General features: G+C 42.0%; 1 protein-coding gene across 1 annotated transcript in view; it reads right to left on the reverse strand.

The window, feature by feature from the left end:
- The window catches only part of CACNA2D3 (calcium voltage-gated channel auxiliary subunit alpha2delta 3), an 832,322-nt gene that overhangs the window by 439,924 nt on the left and 369,903 nt on the right, over positions 1–22,495 (reverse strand). The window lies entirely within an intron of this gene.

A 22,495-nucleotide genomic window follows, 5' to 3' on the forward strand; every position in this document is an offset into this window, starting at 1 on the left:
CCTGAGAGCTTGGAATGCTTCCTTGCAAGCCCAGGCTGGCACATCAGGCTCAGATCCACCATGCACTTAGCACTTCAGGTGTGTAATCGCCTGATTAGATTCTCTCCCCACTCAAGACTGTGATGTTCCTAAGACATGGCATGTCTGGTTGTCTATCGCCCCCCACATCTACCACGTTTCTGATACACAGAAGGTGCTCAATAGCCACCCCCAAAGAGCCAAAGAGTGAGGCTAAAGACTGGATCACAACATGAGAACTGTGCCTATGGAAAGGAAATCCAGGCTACAAATAGAGAGGGCTTCGAGGAACAGGCAGATGGGAAGAAGCCTCTTCAGGAGCAGCCCCAGGCCCTCCTGCTATGTCGGTTCCACAGAAGCCCAGCATCAGCTGGAAAGTAAAGGGGACAAAGAAAGTGACTGTGAAACCCAAACATTTCTGCTTCCCAACAAAGAGGCAAGAGCGGGCCCAGGCGCATGCCCAGGTACACGGGAATGTACATGATGGTCACTGGCCCAAAGCCTATGTCCACAGCAACACAGCACCTGGCATCACTTTCCAACTGACCCATTCCAAAACCGTATCTTTTCTATTGAAATGAATTATTCTCTTTCCAAAGGCATCTATACCCTTGTCTACTGGGGAAATGGCTGGAAAAGTCACTAGGAGGGAGAGGGGCAAGAGGGCTGGGTTAGTGGTAAAGGTTTGCCAGTGACTTCCTGGCCTAGGAGTGGCTTCCTTTCTCCTACTGTGCCTGAGACCCAACAGTGCTCAAAGTGTGCCATCAGCATCCACATGGTGACACCCACTCATAATGTCTCTGCCTGAGGACTCCAAAAGTGATTGAAGCATCATAGAGACTGATCCTAGGACATGACTGATGGTTCTAAGATGCTGTTCTGCCTGGGGTTTCTGGTCATAAGGATGGACTGCAGCTTTGCTGGCAAACTGGACAGGAAAGCTTGAGTGGGATCCTTATGGTGATCAGCTTTATTTATTTTTTAAAAAATATATTTATTTATTTTATTTATTATTTTTGGCTGTGTTGGGTCTTCGTTGTTGCACACGGGCTTTCTCTAGTTGCGGCAAGCAGGGGCTACTGTTTGTTGTGGTGCACGGGCTTCTCATTGCAGTGGCTTCTCTTGTTGCAGAGCATGGGCTCTAGGTGCGCGGGCTTCAGTAGTTGTGGCGCGTGGGCTCTAGAGCACAGGCTCGGTAGTTGTGGTGCACGGGCTTAGTTGCTCCACGACATGTGGGATCTTCCCGGACCAGGGCTCGAACCCGTGTCCCCTGCATTGGCAGGTGGATTCTTAACCACTGCACCACCAGGGAAGCCCTGGTGATCAGCTTTAATGACACCTAAGCCTAACATGAATCAAGGCTGGATGTGAAGTTGGCAAATCACCCTGGGGATACTCATACCACCCACAAGACCTCTTCCCTGGTCCAACCCTTCCAGCAACCATGCTGTCATGCTTACCAGAGCAGCCCTGGTTCTGGAAGCCTGCTCTGTGTTAGGTCCTTAACAAACACCAGTCAACTGGATCACAACAACCCTGTGAAGTTCCATCATCCCACTCTGCAGATGCTAAGACTGAGGTCCAGTACTGTGCCTAAATTCACATACCTCCAAGCTGCCTGGCCCAGGTTCTACCCAGGTTGGCTTCAGCTGCTCTAATGCCCTCCTTCTTTCCACTACACACCTGCTGCTCTTTTTTTTTGGTGGGGGGTCGGGGAGATAGCCTGCATGCCAGGCACTGGCTATGAGCTTGACATACACCTGGCCAGTTTGTCTCCAGTATGGTTGCTCTTAATCCCTGCACTTGGGCTGCAGCTGAGTCTACAGGTGATTATCAAGTGGCATGCTGAGGACCAGGGACCCAGGCAAGCCACACATCCAGGAACCAAGTTTCCTGCTTCTCTGTTCTTCTTGCTCGATGCCTAAGGCCCCAGCAGGATGCTGAGCTCATGGCATGTTCTCCATGAGCACTCGGTGGACAAACCTAGGAAGTTGACTGAATCTGAGGAAGCCCATGCATCCCGCTGCAGGTGGGCAAGAGGGGATCAGAGCAAATCAGTCTGCCTTCTCCAAGAACCTCCACCCTTGGAAACCTGACTTGTGGGTGAGTGGTGACCACCAAGAGGACTTAGGCTTGGCGAGCACCACCTCAGGGTGGCCCCAACACACCCTACAGGACACAGAGCAGGATGACAGGCCCATCAGAGAGTCTGGTCTTTAACTGGCCCCAGATTCACATCCCAGTGACCAGACGCTGCCTTGACAAGTTCGTTCTATTCATTTGATGTCATTTCTGTCAACTGCATTTAATTGTGCTCAGTCACACAAGTTTACACAGTTTTTTTTAATAACACACTAATTTTTCTTTTACTCCACGTGTAGCTGCATGTCATGTGCAGAACGATGCTTCAGGCAATGGTTGCTTTTATTGTTGGACATTTAGAGTAAAATGCAATAACATGTCATGGAATTCCCCTCAATTTGCTATTATAACAAGGTCAATTGTGATTTTGTTTCTTCCTGGTAGAAATTGGGTTCATATATGAGACAGAAAAAATATTTCCTCAAGTTAAAGGTTTCCAAATGATGTCATCCAGATGAAAGTTTCTCTCTTTATTTCTTCCTCCCTGTCCCTCCCTCATGACCAAACTCCCTTTCCTCCTACTCCACAACCTAAACCAACTCAACTTCATCATCCTGGTCTTCCACGCTCTGCATTTAACCCTCAGCCCAACTCTCCTCCAAAGCAGGGACAGGGGGTCTTGCCTTCCAGGGAACCATCTCCTGCAATATGACCTCCACTAAGAGCTGCTCTGTCCATTACGGTAGCCATGAGCTACGTGTAGCTATTTACATTAAATTTAATTAAAATTACCTAAAATTAAAAACTCAGTTCCTTGATCACACAAGCCACATTTCAAACGCTCAACAGCCCCATATGGTTGGTGGTCACTGCATTGGACTGTGAAGATTAAAGAATATCTCCATCATCACATAAAGTTCTATTGGATAATACTGACCTGGAGACACAAGGGCTAGTCTGGTCCTTCCTCTTGACTAATGGTGAGTCAGAGGAAACTCTAAGGCCAGTGGCTATGTGTGATTTTGCCTGTCCAGCATCCTTTCCCCTTCTTCTGATTTTCCTTCTTCCCCACCACCCCATAATTTATATAAATTGGATGAGGATAACATCTCTCTCTCTCTCCTTCCCAGATCAAGGGGTGGGCCCTTTGATCAGCCCTGTCCAGTCTGTGAATTCCATCCCAGAGGCCACAGTTGGGCTTCTACTGGAACGTGAGGAAGAAGACTCTCTCTCCATTGAGATTACTGAGAGGTCAGGGAGGCAGGCTGGTCCTGCCAGCAGCCATGAAGCCACTGCACAGGAAGAGCTCATCTGAATAAAGGTAACAGCCAAGGAGAACAGAGCCCACAGTGGAAGGGGGTAAGATAGAGTCACGACAGCATGGCTTGAGCCCCTAGATCCAGCCATGCTTAGTTTTCTCAGGTAAGCGAGTCAATAAATTTGCTTCTTTGCCTGACCAGATTTAGCTGTATTCAGGCCACTCAATCCAAAGGACCTTGATGACCAAGCCCATCACAATAACCCTGGCTGAGACAATACCTCCCCAAAGACCCCCTTGCATTACAATGATCCTTCTCATCTCATCTATGCCCCCCTCCTCCCCTTCTTAATCACTGTCATTGCATTGCCTGGCTTGCACATTGTCTGAGTGCCCAGGCCAGACAAAGACAGCCACTTCCTACACAGCACACTCGTGGGGCACATGGATGGAACAGCCATGGCTTTTGCCCCCCATGGCCTGGAGTAACTTGCTGAAGAGGAACTCTAATTGCGTGCACTCCAAGGGTAGTGTCTGAAAGGGAACGAAGGGGCCTGGCTGACGGCCCTGCAGCCTTCTTATCAATACAGATGTCTTTTCCTATTCTCAGGTGTGGCTACTTACTGTGAGAGCAAAAATGTTTGTTTAATGCAATCATATTATACTTGTATGTTAGCAACTTATATGTTAGACCCCATGGACTCTGCAAGAATGAAACTGAACTGGGATTCAAGAGACTGAGTCCTAGTTCTGGCTAGTCCACTTACCGGCTATGACACCCCGAGGCAAGAATCTTTGGCTTTCAGGCCTCAGTTTTGCTCCCTAGGAAATGGGGATGGGAAAGCTTCTGTGTACTGGGTAGAAAAGTGAGAGCATCAGAGCCTTAGAAGCAGCAAGCAGGAGCCAGGTGTCTTAAATTCCAATCCCCACTCTGCCACTCACCCCCTCTACAAGCCTTAGTAAAGATACTTCCTTCATCTATGCCTTCTTTACCCTCTTAATGCAAGAGGTATCAAGCTGACCTCTCACTATTATTACAGAAAAAGTCATCTGAAAGAACTGCAATGACAGAAACATGTGAGACTACTTTAATTTCATATTTGCTAAAAGAAATATTTGAAAAAAAATCCTGCAAAACTTTACACCTGAAACACCTATGCCAACTTCTTGGTTTACAACTTTACAGTCTAATCCACCTTGAAAAATGACTTATTTCACTCTTTAAGGGCCAGGTTTTATTAAATGGAGAGACGCGTGGTTGATTTTACTGACACCAAGGTCTCAGTGTCTTTCAGAGCAAGCTACCAAAGAACAGGAGGTTCAGAATTAGCCGAGCCAGGAAAACAGTCCTCAACAACTGTGTGCCAGCAGGTGGCCAGTTTCCATTATTTTTCTAAATTAAAATAAACAATTTATTGGGAATGGTGACAGTTCCATTTTATTATTAAACTTCAATAAAGGAGGAGGCGGCTGGCTTTTTATCTTTGCTTTAGGCACTCATGCAGCATATGCTGCTGCTCAGGAGAAGGCCTCGCTTCCAAAGCAATTAGTGCAGCTTAAAGCCTGGGGAGATGAACCAGCACGAGCGCCACGGCTGCCTATGCCCGATGCCAGCAGGCACGGCGAGGCCGCTTATCTCTGAGAAACAGTCACAACATCCAGGCCAGTGGAGGGTCCTGGCGAAACAACCCCCTCCCTCCACCAGCATTTGATTTAGTTGAATCACTACTGATAACTCTCTCTGTGATAATAGCAATCATGTTTTTTCCTATGTAATTATAATGGAATGTTTGAGTCCTCCCAATTAAAAGCAGGGGATTAATATAAAAAGTGGCCATCGGGAGACAAAGCAATTCCCCATCCGCAGAGTCACTGAGAGCCAGTGGTCCTGGCTGGGGTTACTTGGGGGAAAGGCTAACAACCACCTATCAATGATGCCCATCCAGGTCACTTGAGTTCAGCAGACCCAAATTTTGTGCCCATTACATCTGGACAAGGGTTGCTGCAGCCACGGGAAGGCTTTCAGAAATTGCCTCACCCAGTTCCTCCAATGGCAGCCAGCACTGGCCGGATGATAACTGTCTGCTGGGCACTGGGTATTTTTCACCCATAACCTCACTTGATCCCCCTAAACACCCCTGAAATGTACTATTAGGTTTCTATTTTACACGTAGGCAAATGGAGACTTAGAATGGTGAAATACTTGCCCAGGATGGCAGAGCAAGTAAGAGGAAGGTGGGTTTCAAAGTGCAGAGCCCCATATCTAAACCCATACGCAATCGGCCCCTTCCAATACACAGGGTGCAGCTCTCGACGTCCCTGACAAGATGCAGCATACAGAGCCCTAGGGATCTCACGCAGGGCTGGTTTCATGGGTACATGACGTTTGCAGCCACACAGCGCCCCATGCTCAAAGGGCCCATGCTTGGTTTAATGCTACGCTGTCACTATCTTGAAATTCTTAATAATTTTACTGTTGAATCTATGTTTTTTGATGAGATCCAATGGAACAAGATTGTGCATGTGAGCGAAGGAGATATGGGAAGTGTGCAGGTCCCTGCTTCTTGCTGCCTGGGTCACACCTAGCATCTGTCAGTGCCCAGGGAGTGCAGAATTCTGATAGATAGCTAGAGAGCAGGTGTTCATCAAACATGCTTGGCTTTGTTAGGTTACTTTGTATTGTGGCCACCAGGTGACAAACTAAAATTAAGGAGCTAAAGGTATGAGTGCTCTGTGGAAGCTCTCCAATCTTCAGCTGTATGAGTAACAGACATGGTGCCACTCGCCTTCTCCTAAAATAGGGATACTGCTCATGTCAATATAAAATCAGACTGAATAGAGGAGCAGTGTCCCAGTGATCATGTCTGTCTCATTCTGACGCCAAACTCCTCATGGAAATTTCCAAAAAAGCCTTCACACATTGCAATGGTCGCATCACCAACAAGCTCCAAACCCAAACTGCAGCAGGTTGTTTGTCAGAGACCCAGAGGATCTCCATTCCTGCCTTCCAACCTGACTGATACTAGCCCACGAGATGATTTCATATAAATATGGACTCTTCATCATGATGTAATTCCTCCTGACAACAAACCCTCCTTCATCCCCAACCCTGGGATAATTCTCCCATGCTCCAGTGGAGTCTGAGAAATCCCCTGGCTTAATTTTACACCATCTTTTGGGCACATATGTCACGGACCTAGGGCATGAGTACTTAAGCTGAGGCTGATGTATATAAAGCACCCAATAAATACTATGGTCATCAGTATTACCTTCTCTTCTGTCTTGGGTACACTCTTTCTGCTAGGTCTCAAACCATCCCCTGGACCACCTATTTTCCAGAAACCCTTTTCTCTAACTCTTTAGGGACATGTTGTGATTTTTTTTTTCTGGGGAAAGCTACCCTTTGTTTCTTATCTCCTCGCTACATGTGCTCCCCCTCTACATGCTGCAGAGAGAAGCACTTGTACATATCTTGTGACACCACTACCTCAAAGTGAATTAGACTGTCATTAGATTCCGGTTGGGAAGGCAGACTGTGAGATTGTGTTTCTCAAATGTGAAAACACAATAGCCCAATAAAGCTGGTTTTAAAGAGGCAGGTCCAGATGTTTGCAATTTGGGGGAGAAAGTACAGACCTGATAGAACTGTGTCTGAGTCAGTCCCCGTTTCTCCTTAACGGTGTATATTACAAATTGAAGTGTCTGGAGGTAGCAGCTGTTTAATACTAGCGCCAAATTAGAGACAAGATGGATCTCCTGGATATGAACAATGAGTATTAATTCATACCAGGTAGTCAGTTGAGCTACAACCTCATTTCAATGGCAGAAGCACTAACTAGCCCATGTTAAGATGATGATGATGAGCCCAGAATTGGATATTCTCTGCAATCTGGAAATACCTGAAGTGGAACCGGTGCCTCCACAGAAGCTTTGCACAGCAGGGCAAGGCGGGGTCCAGGAGGACTCCCTGCCGTATCAGTTCATCATCCTCCTTGTGAGGCCTCTGAGGGAGCCAACTCTGAGAACCTTCCAGAGACTGAGGAAAGCCACAGTCCAAATGCTACTTGGACAGAAGCACTCGCTTTGTGTCTCGCTTGGCAAGATGCCGTTGTGTGTGTGTAAACAGGCAGGCCTCACTCTTCACACCTTTCTGACATTTCTGAAGGTCCAAGTTCATAAACTTTATAAAAACCTTGATTTGATTCAAGTTTGCTTCTTGGAGGAAGGAGGCTTTCATCAACTGTAGTATACGAGACCAGACAGAAGTCACAGCTTTAGTTCATTCCAAACACAATGCCAAGCTCTGGAAACTTCAGCTATGAAGAGATGTATATTTATAGTTGGCATCTCCATGAGAGAAAGGACTTCATTTGTCTTGCTCACATTATGGCCCCAACACCCTTACGGTGCCTAGCTAGCCCAAGGCAGACACTCAGATACTTGTTGAATCAATGGACAAACTAAAATATACAAAAAGCCTTATATGAATGCAAAAGTTAAATATGATTGGACCCAAGTTCAATTCTATGAATTTATTATAGGGAATTAATCAAGCAAATACGCAAATATTTATATACAGATGCTCATTACAGCATTATTTATAAAAGCAAAAAAAAGGAAAGCAAACTATATTTTCAACAATAAGGAGGTTGAAATGCTCTGTAGCCATCTAAAATATTGTAGAAGAATATTTCAGGGACTACAAGGGTTATCACAACTTGCTATTAATTTTAAAAGACACGGGGCTTCCCTGGTGGCGCAGTGGTTGAGAATCTGCCTGCTAATGCAGGGGACACGGGTTCGCGCCCTGGTCTGGGAAGATCCCACATGCCGCGGAACAACTAGGCCCGTGAGCCACAACTACTGAGCCTGTGCGTCTGGAGCCTGTGCTCCGCAACAAGAGAGGCCACAATTGTGAGAGGCCCGCGCATCACGATGAAGAGTGGCCCCCCCTTGCCGCAACTACAGAAAGCCCTAGCACAGAAACGAAGACCCAACATAGCAATCAATCAATCAATAAATAAATCTTTAAAAAAAAAAAAAAAAGACATTTAAAGAAGTTACAATCCACCATTTTTTAAAGCACATATATCTGATATCACGGCCTTCAGGATAAACACAATGGCATTATAGTGGGTTCTTTTGGTAAGATTACACGTGACTTTTAAAATTTTCTTCCTTTTGCCTATCAACATTCTTTATTATTTTGTATAATAAGAAATGTTAAAAATGAAAGCATCATTACACAGACAAAGCCTCAATGCTGTAGATGAGCTCCCTCTTCCTAGCATGTCCACATTTGTGGAAGAATTCCAAATTTTGGAATCAGCCTTGAAGCCACCTTTCAATTTGCAGAAATACCAGGTTGCTCCATACGACAGACAGACATGCTATCAGGTGCTTGACTCTTGACCTGGAGCAGTAGGGACAGTGGAAGAGATGGTCCCTGCCTTCAAGGGAACCAGAAAAACCCACACAATGACACCTCAGAGGGGCAGGCCCTTGAAAGAAAGGAAGAGAGTGGATAGATGAGGCAGAGAGAGCCTGGCAGATAGGAGGAATTCTTGGAAGATAAAAGAACTGAAAACAGTTGGGTGAAATAAGCAGTCTTGGAGCCTCGTTTAGGAGGAGGCCAGGGACAGCCTCTCTTCCTCTTCGGTGGAGCCACCTACCTACATTCTCCGGGCTGGGCGGATGGCAGGGCCAGTGCTGTCTCCTAGCCCAGCTCCCTAATTGATTCTGCCTGTGCTACAAATGCAACCGACTCGCTAATTAAGGCAGAGCTGATTGAAGCTTGTCCTCATCTGTGGTTATTTCTTCTTTCCACACGTTTGTTGATAGTGACACCGAACAGAGGGGGACCACCCACAAAAACCTTCAACTTCAGACAATGGAAATGTCTAAACAACAGCAGGCACTGCACTGCTTCAACTCCAGTTTGAAATCTCAGATTATGCGGCTGGCGTTTTTTAAAAGATCCCAATGGAAGCTCCTTCTGGGGTGGTAGTAAAGAAGAGATATACCTCCTCTAGTGGTCAGATAAACTTTCACATCACCACAAGTGAAGTAGAAACAAATTTAACACTGGTTCAAAAAAAAAAAAGACAGAACCCTAAAACTCAGTCTACCTACCTCAAAACTTTGTACAGTAGTTCAGAACTCTTTTCTTCTTATTATTATGTAGATGTTCTTTTGAAGCCATCTTATAAACAGGTAAAAAAAGAGGAAATATTTATTCTCAGAGCTAATATATGAGACCAATTCCAGGGTTGGCTTCGCACAGGAACCCATGTTTAGAAGGGCCCAGGTTTAATGATCTGCGGCCACCACCTTGCAATTCTTAATTTTTGGACAAGCGGCCCCTCATTTTCATTTCCCACTAGGCCCTGCAAATTATTTAGCCAGTCCTGATGCCAGCTTGGCTTGGGGCAGACATAGGGACAGGAACTTGGCATTGTATTAGAAGACTGTCTCCATTCACAGACTTTTGTCTCTACATAAATGTCTACTCCTGTTCATCAATGTCTGGTTTTATTTCCCAGTGTCCTAAAAGGCTAAAACAAGAACACAGCATTTTATCCTTAACTGGGAACTGTACATAGAGTCCTTCACAGCTATTAGTTTGATAAGCCAGCTATTAAAATTAGCTGGTGTCAAATATCAGGAAAAATGAAGAGTTTTAGAAGGCATCTCCTAACCATAAAAATATTTAATATTTTAACTCCAAAAATAACTCATACATTTAAGTCAGGCTCCCAAGGCTTGGAATGGAAACAGTAATGAGAGATCAGAAGGTACATGCTCATGAAGCTTCCACATCCAAAAAAATCCAAGGAGAATTGCTAATTTCTGCGGGGTGACTGGAGCAAAAGTTTTGGGGTGTACTAGATCCCAGTGATGTCTAATAGTAGGTTCATGGACGGACCACAACAGAAGTACCTGGAAACTTGTTAAAAAACATTCTGGGGCTCCAGGCTGACAGATTCTAATCCAGTAGATCTCCAACGGGCTTAGGAATCTACACATTGTTTAATATTGTTCTTGGGATTCTTAGGCCCAGATGCCAAGTTTTAATCATTCACCACCTGATGACCAGAATGGGAATTTAGAAATTATTTAAGTCAAAATGCTTTTAGCCAACTGTGACCAGTCTCATCCAACATGATATGTCCATGATGAAAATGTGAGTGAGTGGTCTTGGCTACTCTGGATCACACAAATCCAAGTGTAAGACACTGGGTACACGATCTGGGCATCATCAAAAAATATAGATAGATAGATAAACATTTGATTATCAACAAAATTGAGTGAAGAAACCTCTGGGCAAGGAGGTCCAGTGCAGCATCCTGGGAGCAGAATGACAGGGAGGGCTCCAGACATTGGGTCAGAGCTGCACTCAGTGAACTGCCCCTTCTAAGACCTGCAGCTTCCATGCACGGCTCATTAGATGTACACACGATGAAGCCACGGTGTGGGAGGCTCATACAGCTGGCAAGGAAGGAAAGCCAAAAACAAGTACAGCAGGAGGCTCCATTTATGAGGCAGCTCCCTCAGTGCCTCACAGCATACATACCCCATTATCTTGGGTACTCGGCAGTCTGTAGTTCCCAAAACCAAACCAGTCCTTGAGAAAAAGCCAGGAATGCAACTTTCTAACTACCCTAGTGGAATGATCATGAGATATCAGTTTCAACCAAGGCACACCGATTTGTGCTAGATGCTCTCCTCCAAGACCCAGCTAGCTGCTAAATGAGGTCAGTCCAGCTCAACCCAGCAAGAGTTTGAGGCAAATACCCTAGAAAGCTGCTAGACATAAAGCAAGTCTTTTAAGTATTACAGATAGAAGAACATCTTCTCTCTCTAAAGATAAGAAGAGGCAGCTACACAAGCGAAAACACCTTCTGCTTTGTGCACTGAACGCGTTTAATGGAGAGGAGACTGATCTTCAATTAGCAACAGGGCACAAACAATGTGTAAACGGAGCAAGGCTGCAGGAGCTTCCTTCTGTTAGTTTTTGGGTCTTCTACCCAAGTGTGCCATTGTACCTCACTCCCCCAGGGAGGGGACAGGCTGTATCGGACACTGCTTGAGAATGCAGAACTGGCAAGGTTCAGGTCAGACAACAGCTCCTTCCTGAGAAATGCCTTCCGTGCCAACCCCTGATTCTAAAGTGTTTCGCGCAACTAACTGGCCACAAACTCGAGGGTTGTGCGCACTCTGTGCCAGCTGGCTTACACCACCAGGGCCTTGGCAGGCAGAGCAGAGGGTCTGGGCCTGGCATCTGGATGATCCTCCCCAGGCTCAGTGATGCAGCTGAGGCAGAGACCCTGGCAGCTCCCTACTGTCCCCAGGCTCTGCCCCTGTGGCCAGTGTGCTAATTAATCCTCAGATGGTCTGGCATCCAGGCCCAGACCTAAGGAACGAGCACAGAGTGAAGTCACGTGGCATTAAAAGCTTCAGGGGGTTTCTCATAGCTCATTTTAACCATGTTTGGCAAAAGTAACAGGTTTAATCCCTCAGAAATAATTGAAGTTAGAGGGCAGACCTAAGGGCTGCTTTCCCACACTGCTGCGGTAATCTGCATATGAAAGTCCATTGTTCTGATGACCAGGTTGTTTTTGGTTTTTTTCTTATTAATTAGTTACTTTATTTGCTTTTAGGCTCCTGTACAGTTAATTTATACATTTAATAGTGATTAATTGAATCAGCTGTACAACCTATTGGGAGCATACAGGCTAATGTGTTACACCTGAGGTCGCCTCCCAATTAACAGGGACTGGCCGTAACACCTAAGAGAAATGCTGAACTATCAGACCATTTTTTAACCTACAAAAATAGCAATTTAATAAGGCTGCTCCTAATAGTTTTTTATTCTGATCAAGTCGCCCTAGATTCATTTCATCCAATATAAAATATGAGATTGCAGGGTGTGACTTCCTCTCCCAGAGTTAGTGATGATCCAATGAAAGGAGAGAGAAGATGAGGCTTTAGAAAGTAAGGAGTCACAACCGAGGTGTGAGGGAGGCATGACTGGGTTCCCATTACCCTGACATTCACAGTGTTCTAGAAGGTTACAGCAGAATAGCTAAGGTGGCTGCACCTGCCACTCAACAAGGCAGGATTTTACAATGTGCTGCAGGACCTCTTGCCATTTTTACTTTCTTTTCTATCTTCCCATCAGTGACACCTGCCATAAAAATAACTTGGGTTTTGGGACTTCCCTGGTGGCACAGTGGTTAAGAATCTGCCTGCCAATGCAGGGGACACGGGTTCGAGCCCCGGTCTGGGATGATCCCACGTGCCACAGAGCAACTAAGCCCATGAGCCACAACTACTGAGCCTGCACTCTAGAGCCCATGAGCCACAACTACTGAGCCCGCGTGCCACAACTACTGAAGCCTGCGTGCCAAGAGCCTGTGCTCCACAACAAGAGAAGCCACCGCAATGAGAAGCCTGCACACAGCAACGAAGAGTAGCCCCCACTCGCCACAACTAGAGAAAGCCTGCACGCAGAAACGAAGACACACGCAACCATAAATAAATAAATTTTTAAAAAAAAACCAAAAAACTTGGGTTTTAGTGTAAGATAGGGGTTTCTTGGACATTAGATGGTGGTCAAAAACCTAGACTACAGTCACGGACAGTATTATTTTTATAAGTGCCTGAAGTGGTCTCTAGGGTAGCCCAGATGCTCCGGGTCAGTCACATTTTACTCACAGATTGTTATATTTACTGATGGCCCAGGACATGTGTGCATCCAAGTGCTGAACTGTTTCTGTGCCACGTTGCAAGGTACAATTCCCATGATTGTTAACTAAATATTTGTGAAATCATGGACAGCACATTCTAGCTTAATGGTTTGAGTATTTCCATTAAAAATGTCAAAAGGTGGATAGCTTGGTGGTATATATGCACATGAGAACTTCATGCAGAAGGGCTGGTCTCTCTAGGAGAGATGCTCTGGGAAGTGGCTTGTTCTGAGAAGTGCAGTTTATCCTTCAAATTCTCTATCTTTCTACATGTTAACATTTGGGGCAGAAAAACTTCTTAAGATATCATTAATTATCATTATTACTTAAGTGAATAATCAATTACTCAAATTTGTTAAGATGCTGGCCCTGCAAAACGCCCTAATGCCATTCTCCCGTTAAACTTTCCCAGAGTCCTATGTGATAGTACAGGAAGGAAGGGGACAGTGGATGCTCACCTGTGGATGGGAAGGAAAAGGCAGCTTACAGAGGTGAGGTGACACACACACTGCTCCACAGCTGGTCACCTTGGCCAAACTCACAGCCATGTTAATTTGGTTCTTAACCGTTAGGCATTTCCACCTCTAATATTACTCTTCTCTCTCCAAAATAGAGACTATTGATCTGAAATTAAATTCACCCAATAACTCAAAATTGTCATGCTGAACAGTAACTCTGGTGGATATAGATATATTGCTGTAACTTTTATCAAAATCCTTGACGTAGCTTATGTACTCCCAGTTATTTTATCTAAACCGGTTTTGGTCTTTCCCCCCCCCCACAAAATTAGACTATCAGCTCCCATTTTTCAACTGTCAGTTTCCCTAACTCTAGCTTTTTCTTTTACTCTCAAGACCTAAGACTTCATGTTAAACTATAGCAGGATGAGAAAATGAATATTCCTTTCTCCATTCATTCACCTATTTAGTCAGTAATATCTGAGCGCTTTTGATGGGCAAGGTCTCCTTCTAAGAGAGGCAGCAGTGACAAAACACAGAGTATGAGTGTCCACAGAGAGATCTTTCAGGTTGTGGGTGAGAGACAGACAAATGAACAAGTAAATAAAAAGAAAGGAACATCTGTCACAAGGGCTCACATGAGTCAGAGCAGGGTAACATGGAGCAAGGGTCAGGGAAGGTGACCTCTGGGCTGAGATCTAACCAAAAAGGAAAGCTTCTACTTCTTTCAGGAGGAGGAGTTAGTGCTGAGGCCCTTAGGAGGTGGGAGTGGGCATGGCGTAGAGCGGGATGACAAAGAAATGAACTCCATGCCCAGAGTGGATGAAGAAAGAGCGTAGAGTGGTCGGCAGGCATTGCCCTCACTGAAAAGAAGGTTAGGTTTCATTCTAGGTGGAATGGGAAACCTTGGGAGGGCTTTGATTAGGAGACTGACTTGATCCGATGTGCTCCTTCCTTCCTCCATTCAGTGCTCTTTATGCACAGCTCGGCCCTATGCTGGATGCAGTAGAAACAGTGGTGAATACAAAATCAGCCAGGAGGCCCTGGCTAGTGGGAAGGGCAGAGAGAAACCAGATCGCCACGTGGCATCATGGGGAAACCACAGAGGGCACTGTTATTCTATCTGAGCTCAGAGGATGAAAAAGTTAATTGGGCAAAAGAGATGTGGGAGAATAGGAAGGAAAAAAGTCGTATGTTCCAAACAGGGAAAACAGAACACATGGAAGGTTTCAAGAGGGTGCACAATGACTTCTAGGCTATAGGAATTTTAATATGGCTGGAATAGGAAAGAAAGAGGGAAGGAAGGAGGGAGAGAGAGAAAGATGATGGAGGGCAGGGCTGGGGGGAAATGTCATAATAGCAAAAGAGGAGAATGGATAGGCAAACAGGAGGCATATGATGGAAGACTTAATGAGGAGGGGCCCAATAATTCAACATTCCAAGATAAGTTCTAGAGATCTGCTGTACAACGTCATGCTTTTAGTTCACCTAACTATAGACCATCGTCACTCTTTTGTGGTAATATACGTAAACCCACCTTATTCTTGTTTAGAGCTCATTGTGTTATTTTGGATCCAGAAAAATTTATTTACATTTAAGTTATTCCAAATTTTTCTCTGTACTTTTAAATGTACTGTGACATTTTTTAAAGCAATGCAATTCTTACTACATTTTTATTAATTCTGAATTGAATAAAAATGGGTTAGTGTTTGTTCTCTGTGCAATTTTGTCTCCCTTGGTGTTTGGGCAGGCAACATTCACCAGTGTGCAGAGGGCTACTTTCTGCTTACAGTTCATAACATAGCCCTCACTCCCGAAACACTGGCAAATCTGTACAATGTATACCCATCTGTACATTGGATGCCCATAAAGCCATGGGAAGTGGGAAGTGTTAGAATCCAGGATGACTCTTTTGACAAAGTTCAGGCTGGAAGAAACAATACTGGGGAAAATCCAGCAACTCTGATGTGTATTTTTGTTAATTCATGGAAGTTCAGTGTCTCCTGTTCCCGTGGGAAAAGATCAAAACTGTGGAGGAAGATGAGAGTGACATGGGTTTCTAAGATTGGTTGATTTTGCAGCAAATACAAATGAATCTTGAACAGAGCCATGAAATTCAGTGGATTTCAGAACATCTTCATTATAAAACCAGAGAAAAACCATATCACTAATCTTCCTCCCTCCCCCAAGAGAGACCACAGGAGGTTCATTTTAAGGTCTGATGAACGGTTCAGGAGGTCTGAAGTAGATTAGGACGAGAGTTTACTCATTTGAATTCTATATTTAAACTCCAGGCTCAACCAATTTGTCATGGTTACTCTTTCTTTAAAGAAAGAATATTTCCGTTATTTGGTACATAAAGCAGCAAAGCAAAATTCTCTCTAGACAGTAAACAATACTTTGAAAGACAAAAACAAAAACTTAATAGAATCTCAAGATCACTTGTTCAGAGATGATGTATCATGGGCCATGTCAAGCAAAATCACAGGAAATCTGTGAAACAGGACTATTTAGTCTGTCCAAGGCCAGTGTTTTTGCCCTAACATTTTCTTTTATTTCAAGACATCAAGATTCTCTCACTCCTCTTTCAAATTTTTAAGATGAATTTTTATCAAACTCTGTTTTAATTAAAATTATCCAGTTTTGATTTTTCAGGAGGTCACCTAAATATTGGGAAACCAGAGTTAACTGTCATTGGACTGAAGGTACATGACATAATAATCCCAGATGTCACCTTCTAGAAGCCCTTTCATACCCTTTCATTAACTGCAAGTAGCATTACAGTGGCCACCAGGGAAATCGTCATAAGATGAAAAGGTAAGAAAGACATGATATTTGGCTGTTAAGAGAACTTGTCAGGATATATATGGATATTTTGAGTGAAGAATGAAACATCCCAAAGGATTTGGCATATTTTAGTCAGAATTATTTAACTCACAGGATGGAAGGCTGGCATCAACGTGCAGGCACATTGCCCGTTGTACACAGGTTTATACAGAAGGTCATAATCCCCATTCCTATTTCACAAAGAACATGAGAAAATGGCTTCAAAGCTGCCATTCAAGGGATTTGGACTGAACTAGACAGAGTAGTGAGGAATATCAACCCTGGAATCAGATAATTTCACTCACAATCGAGTTCAGGTTATCCTGATTATATTAAAATGTAATGCATTTCATGCTTTTGTTTTCAGTGTTTTGTGGGTCTTCTACTGAAATGAAAAAAAAATTTTTTTCAACCAGAATCCTCTCCCAGGTGGCTTATCTATTCATTCATTCATTCATTCGTGGTTCTACTGAGCATCAACCTCATAGGTACTGACCTAGTTGCCCAGTCTTTTCCTTCTGGAAAACCAAGCAGGTCTGTCCAACACAGGCCTGCCTCCTTGCCACAGCTGTAGACACTGGGACCAGGCTGCTGGCTGGGCTGCTCCAGCCACTGGAGATGCAATTATGGATCCAGAATGTGCACCTAACCTTGCAGAATCAGAGTCCATAAGAAGACACATAGGGGAGGCACTGGAGGGAGCGGGGATGACTCCTGACACCATGTTCAAGGCCTTGGGTGCAGACTTTTCCGCCCCAGGACTTTGCAGTTAGGTGAGGTGATGTAAACTGTCATTTTGCTTTTTATGAATTTGCTAGTCTGTGTCACATCCACAATGCGAGTCCTTAATGTATGTGGCCTAACATCTATTTGATGATAGAAATGGAAATTGGTTGAAATTAGCCAAAAGAGCTCATCTTTGCTTAAAATATCCCAAGATTCCAATGAAAAATAAATGCTTTGTCTTCTGAGATTTGAGGTAAGAACACTGAAATCCCTTGCCATTAGAAACTGAGCTACAATCAGCACCTTTTTTTAAGACAACTAAAGCAACCTAACACACATTGTTCAACTGCTTGCACTAATTTGATAAAGCCCCTTTTTAAGATCAACTTGTATACTTCATAATATTTTTAATTAAACTCTTTATTTTGAGGTAAGTATAGATCCACATGCAATTGTCAGAAATAACACAGAGAAATGCCTTATACCTTTTACCTAGTATTCTTCCACTGACATGATACAAAACTACAGGATATAGTGATATATATATATATATACTATCTATATAGTATATAGTGATAGAATATCACAATCAGGGTATTGACACTGATAAAGTCAAGATACATAACAATCCCATCACAACAAGGTTCCCTCATGCTGCCCTTTTATAACCACTGACCTCTCCCCACTCCCAACCCAAACCCCTGGCAACCACTAATTTGTTCTCCACTTCCATAATTTTGTCATTTCAAGAATGTTATAAAAATGGAATCATGCAGTATATATTATTTAGGGATTGGCTTTTTCCACTCAGGATAATTCCCCAAATATTCAAAGATTTGTCCAAGTTATTGTGGGTATGAATAGTTCTCTTTTTTTTAAATTGCTAAGTAGTATTTCATGATATGGATATATCATAGCTTGTTAACTATTCACCTACTGAAGGATATCCGGGTTGTTTCCAGTTTTTAGCTTCTACAAATAAAGCTGCTATGAACATCTGTGTACAGGTTTTTGTGTGAACACAAGTTTTCATCTATCTGAGATAAATGCCCAAGAGTGCAACTGCTGGGTCACATCGTAATTGCATGTTTAGTTTTATAAGAAAGAGCCAAATGTTTCCCAAAGTGGTTGTATCATTTTATGTTCCTTTCAGCAGTGTATGGTATGAGTGATTAAGTTTTTCCACATCCTAGCCAGCATTTGGTGTTTTTTATTATTTATTCATTTATTTTATTCTAGCCATTCCAATAGGTGTGTAGTGATACCTCATTGGGGTTTCAATTTCCCTAGCTAATGATGTTGAATATCTTTTCATGAACTCACTTGTCACCTGTATATCCTCTTCAACAAAATGTCTCTTCATGTCTTTTGCCCATTTTCTAATTATGCTTGGACTCTTGAGTTGGCATTATTTATGTATTTTTATATACTTGTACTCTATCTATACGTGGTTTACATATAGTTAGTATATTCATATAGATTGCTAGTTCCAAACTATATCTTGGGAGAAGGTATCTGCAAACCACACATTTTTTCATCCTTTCAGCAGGGTCTTTCACATAGAAAAGCGTTTTTTTCTAATTTCAATGAGATCCATTTTATCAAATTTTCCTTTTATGGATTGAGCTTTTGGTGTCAAGCCTAAGAACTCTTTGTCTAGCCCTAGATTTTCTGAAGACTTTCTCTTTTTTTTTCAAAGGGTGTCATAGCTGTACATTTTACATTTAAGTTTTTGATCCATTTGAGTTAAATTCTGTTTAAGTTTCAGTGTTTCAGCCAAGGTTAAATTTTTGTTTGTTTGTTTCCTCTTCCTTATGGATGTTCAATTGCTTTGGCACTATATGTTGAAAAGGATATTGTCCTCCATTGAATTGTCTTTGCACTCTTATAAAAAATCAGTTGAGCATATTTGTGTGGGTATATTTCCGTGTTCTTTCTTCTATTCCATTGATCTATACGTCTACTCCTCCATCAATACCACACTGTCTTAATTACTGTAACTATGTAATAGGCCTTAACATTGGGTAAATTGATTCCTCCTACTTCCTTCTTTTTCAAGATTGTTTAATATTCTAGGCCCTGTGCCTTTCTATGTAAACTTTAGAATACTCTTGTCTATGTCTATAAAAACCTTGCTGTAATTGACAGGAATTGCATTAAATCACAAAACATTTATTGATTAAGTTCGCCATCTTACATGGGCCCAGGTTGTAGCATCCCAAAGCAATTACAATAGTAACATCAAAGATGACTGATCACAGATCACCATAACAAATATAGTAATAATGGAAAAGTATGAAATATTGTGAGAATTACCAAAATGTGACACAGAGGCATGAAGTGAGCACATGCTGTTGAGGAAATGGTGGCAATAGAATTTCTTGACGCAGGGTTGCTACAAACCTTCCGTTTGTGAAAAACACAATATTATTGCAAAGTGAAATAAACTGAAGCAAAATAAAATGAGGTATGCCTGTAATTAATTTCTGCTCTTTATTATTTCCTTCCTTCTGTTTGCTTTGGGTTTATTTTGCTCTCCTTTTTCTAGTTTCTTTTGTTAGGAAGTTAGATTATTAATTTGAGGCTTTCCTCTTTAATATAAGAATTTAGTGTTATAAATTTCCCTCTGGATGCTGTAATAGCTTTGTCCCACATATTTTGATACATTGTCTTTTCATTTTCATTCACTTTTATATTTTTAAAATTTCCTTTAAGACTTCCTCTTTAACCCATGAATTATTTAGTAGTATATTGTTTAATTTCGAAATGTTTAGAGATTCTTCTGATGTTAATGATTTCTAATTTGATTCCATTATAATTATAAAAAATACTCTATCATTTTAACTCTTTCAAAGTTGTTGAGGTTTGTATTATGACCCAGGATCTGTTTTATCTTGGCTAATGTTCCATGGGTACTTGAAAAGAATGTATATTCTGCTGTTGTTGGGTAAAGCCTTCTATGAATGGTATCTGTATCTTATTGGTTGATGGTGTTGTTCAGTTCCTCCATATCCCTGCCGATTTTCAGTTTGTCTAGCATTCATGACTGTGAAGTGTACAAGTCCCCAACTATAACTGTAAGTTCTTCTATTTCTACTCTCAACTCTTTTAATTTTTGCTTCATGTGTTTTGAAGATCTGTAGTTTGGTCCAAACATATTTAGAATTGTTATTTCTTCCTGGTGGATTGACCATTTTATCATTATGTACTGTCCCTCTTTGTCTCTAGTATCTTTCTTTGCTCTGAAGATGACTTTACCTCATATTAATATAGTCACTTCTATTTTTTAATGTTTGCATAGTATATCTTTTCCCATACTTTTACTTTCAACATAACTATGTCACTGTATTAGAAGCAAATTTCTTGTAGTAAGCATATGGTTGGGTCATTTTTTTAAAATCTACTTGGCCAATCTCTATCTTTCAATTGGTGTGCCTAGATCATTTATGTTTAAGATAATTAGTGATATGTTAGGGATTAAGTCTGCCACTTTATCTCTTTTTCCTGTTCATTTCCTCTGTTTCTCATTTCTATTTCTCTTTTCTTACATTTCTGTGAGTTACTTTTTAAGTATTCCTCTTTTTATTGTTTTCTTAATGGTTGCTCTAGGTACTATAATATAAATATGTAATTTATCACAGTCTATTGGTATTAGCATTTATCACTTACAGTGAAATGTAGAAATCTTACTTCTAATTAGGTCCCTTTACCTTCCACACTTTCAAATATAATTGTCTTAAGAATTTCCTCAACAAACATTGGGCACCATCAGATGATGCTATAATTTTTGTTTCAACTATCAAATATGATTTAAGAATCTCCTGAGGTGTGGAGAAAAGGGAACCTTCTTACACTGCTGGTGGGAATGTAAACTGGTGCAGCCACTATGTAAAATAGTATGGAGGTTCCTCAAAAAACTAAAAGTAGAGTTGCCATATGATCCAGCAGTCCCACTCCTGGACATATCCCAGACAAAACTATAATTTGAAAAGATACATGCACCCCTATGTTCATAGCAGCACTATTTACAATAGCCAAGACATGGAAACAACCTAAATGTCCATTGACAGATGAATGGATAAAGAAGATGTGGTATACCTCTTGCACTGTCGGTGGGAATGTAAACTGATACAGCCACTATGGAGAACAGTATGGAGGTTCCTTAAAAAAACTAAAAATAGAATTACCATATGACCCAGCAATCCCACTACTGGACATATACCCAGAGAGAACCATAATTAAAAAAGACACATGCACCACAATGTTCATTGCAGCACTATTTACAATAGCCAGGTCATGGAAGCAACCTAAATGCCCATCGACAGACAAATGGATAAAGAAGATGTGATACATATATACAATGGAATATTACCCAGCCATAAAAAGGAATGAAATTGGGTCACTTGCAGAGACGTGGATAGACCTAGAGTCTGTCATACAGAGTGAAGTAAGTCAGAAAGAGAAGAACAAATATCATATATTACCACATATATGTGGAATCTAGAAAAATGGTACAGATGAACTGGTTTGCAAGGCAGAAATAGAGACACAGATGTAGAGAACAAACATATGGATACCAAGCGGGGAAAGCAGGGGGTGGTGGTGGTGGGATGAATTGGGAGATTGGGATTGACATATATACACTAATACGTATGAAATAGATAACTAATAAGAACCTGCTGTATAAAAAAATAGCATAAAATAAAATTCAAAACAAAAAGATGTGGTATATATGTGGTACACACACACACATACACACATACACACACACACACACACACACACACACACACACACACACACAGTGGAATATTACTCAGCCATTAAAAAGAATGAAATAATGGCATTTGCAGCAACATGGATGGACCTAGAGATTATCATAATAAGTGAAGTAAGTCAGAAAGAGAAAGACAAATAGCATATGATACCACTTGTATTTGAAATCTAAAATACGACACAAATGAACTTATCTATGAAACAAAAACAGGCTCACAGACATAGAGAACACACTTGTGGTTACCAAAGAGGGGAGGAATGGGAGAGGGAAGGATGGGGAATTTGGGATTAGTAGATGCAAACTATGATATATAGGAAGGATAAACAGCAAGGTCCTACTGTATACCACAAGGAACTATAATTTAATATCTTGTGATAAACCATAGTGGAAAAGAGTATGAAAAAGAAAAAGAATATGAAAAAGAATATATTGATATGTATAAATGAGTCGCTTTGCTGTACAGCAGAAATTAACACAACATCGTAATTCAGCCATACGTCAATAAAATTTTTTAAAAATCTCCTGAGAGTTAAGATACTATATCATACTTACTTCTATATTTAACCATTTCTATATTCTTTCCTTTTTTTTTTTAATTTAT

The sequence above is a fragment of the Balaenoptera borealis genome, assembly GCF_965194805.1.
Source record: "Balaenoptera borealis genome assembly, chromosome: 12".
NCBI classification, from domain to species: Eukaryota; Metazoa; Chordata; class Mammalia; order Artiodactyla; family Balaenopteridae; genus Balaenoptera; species Balaenoptera borealis.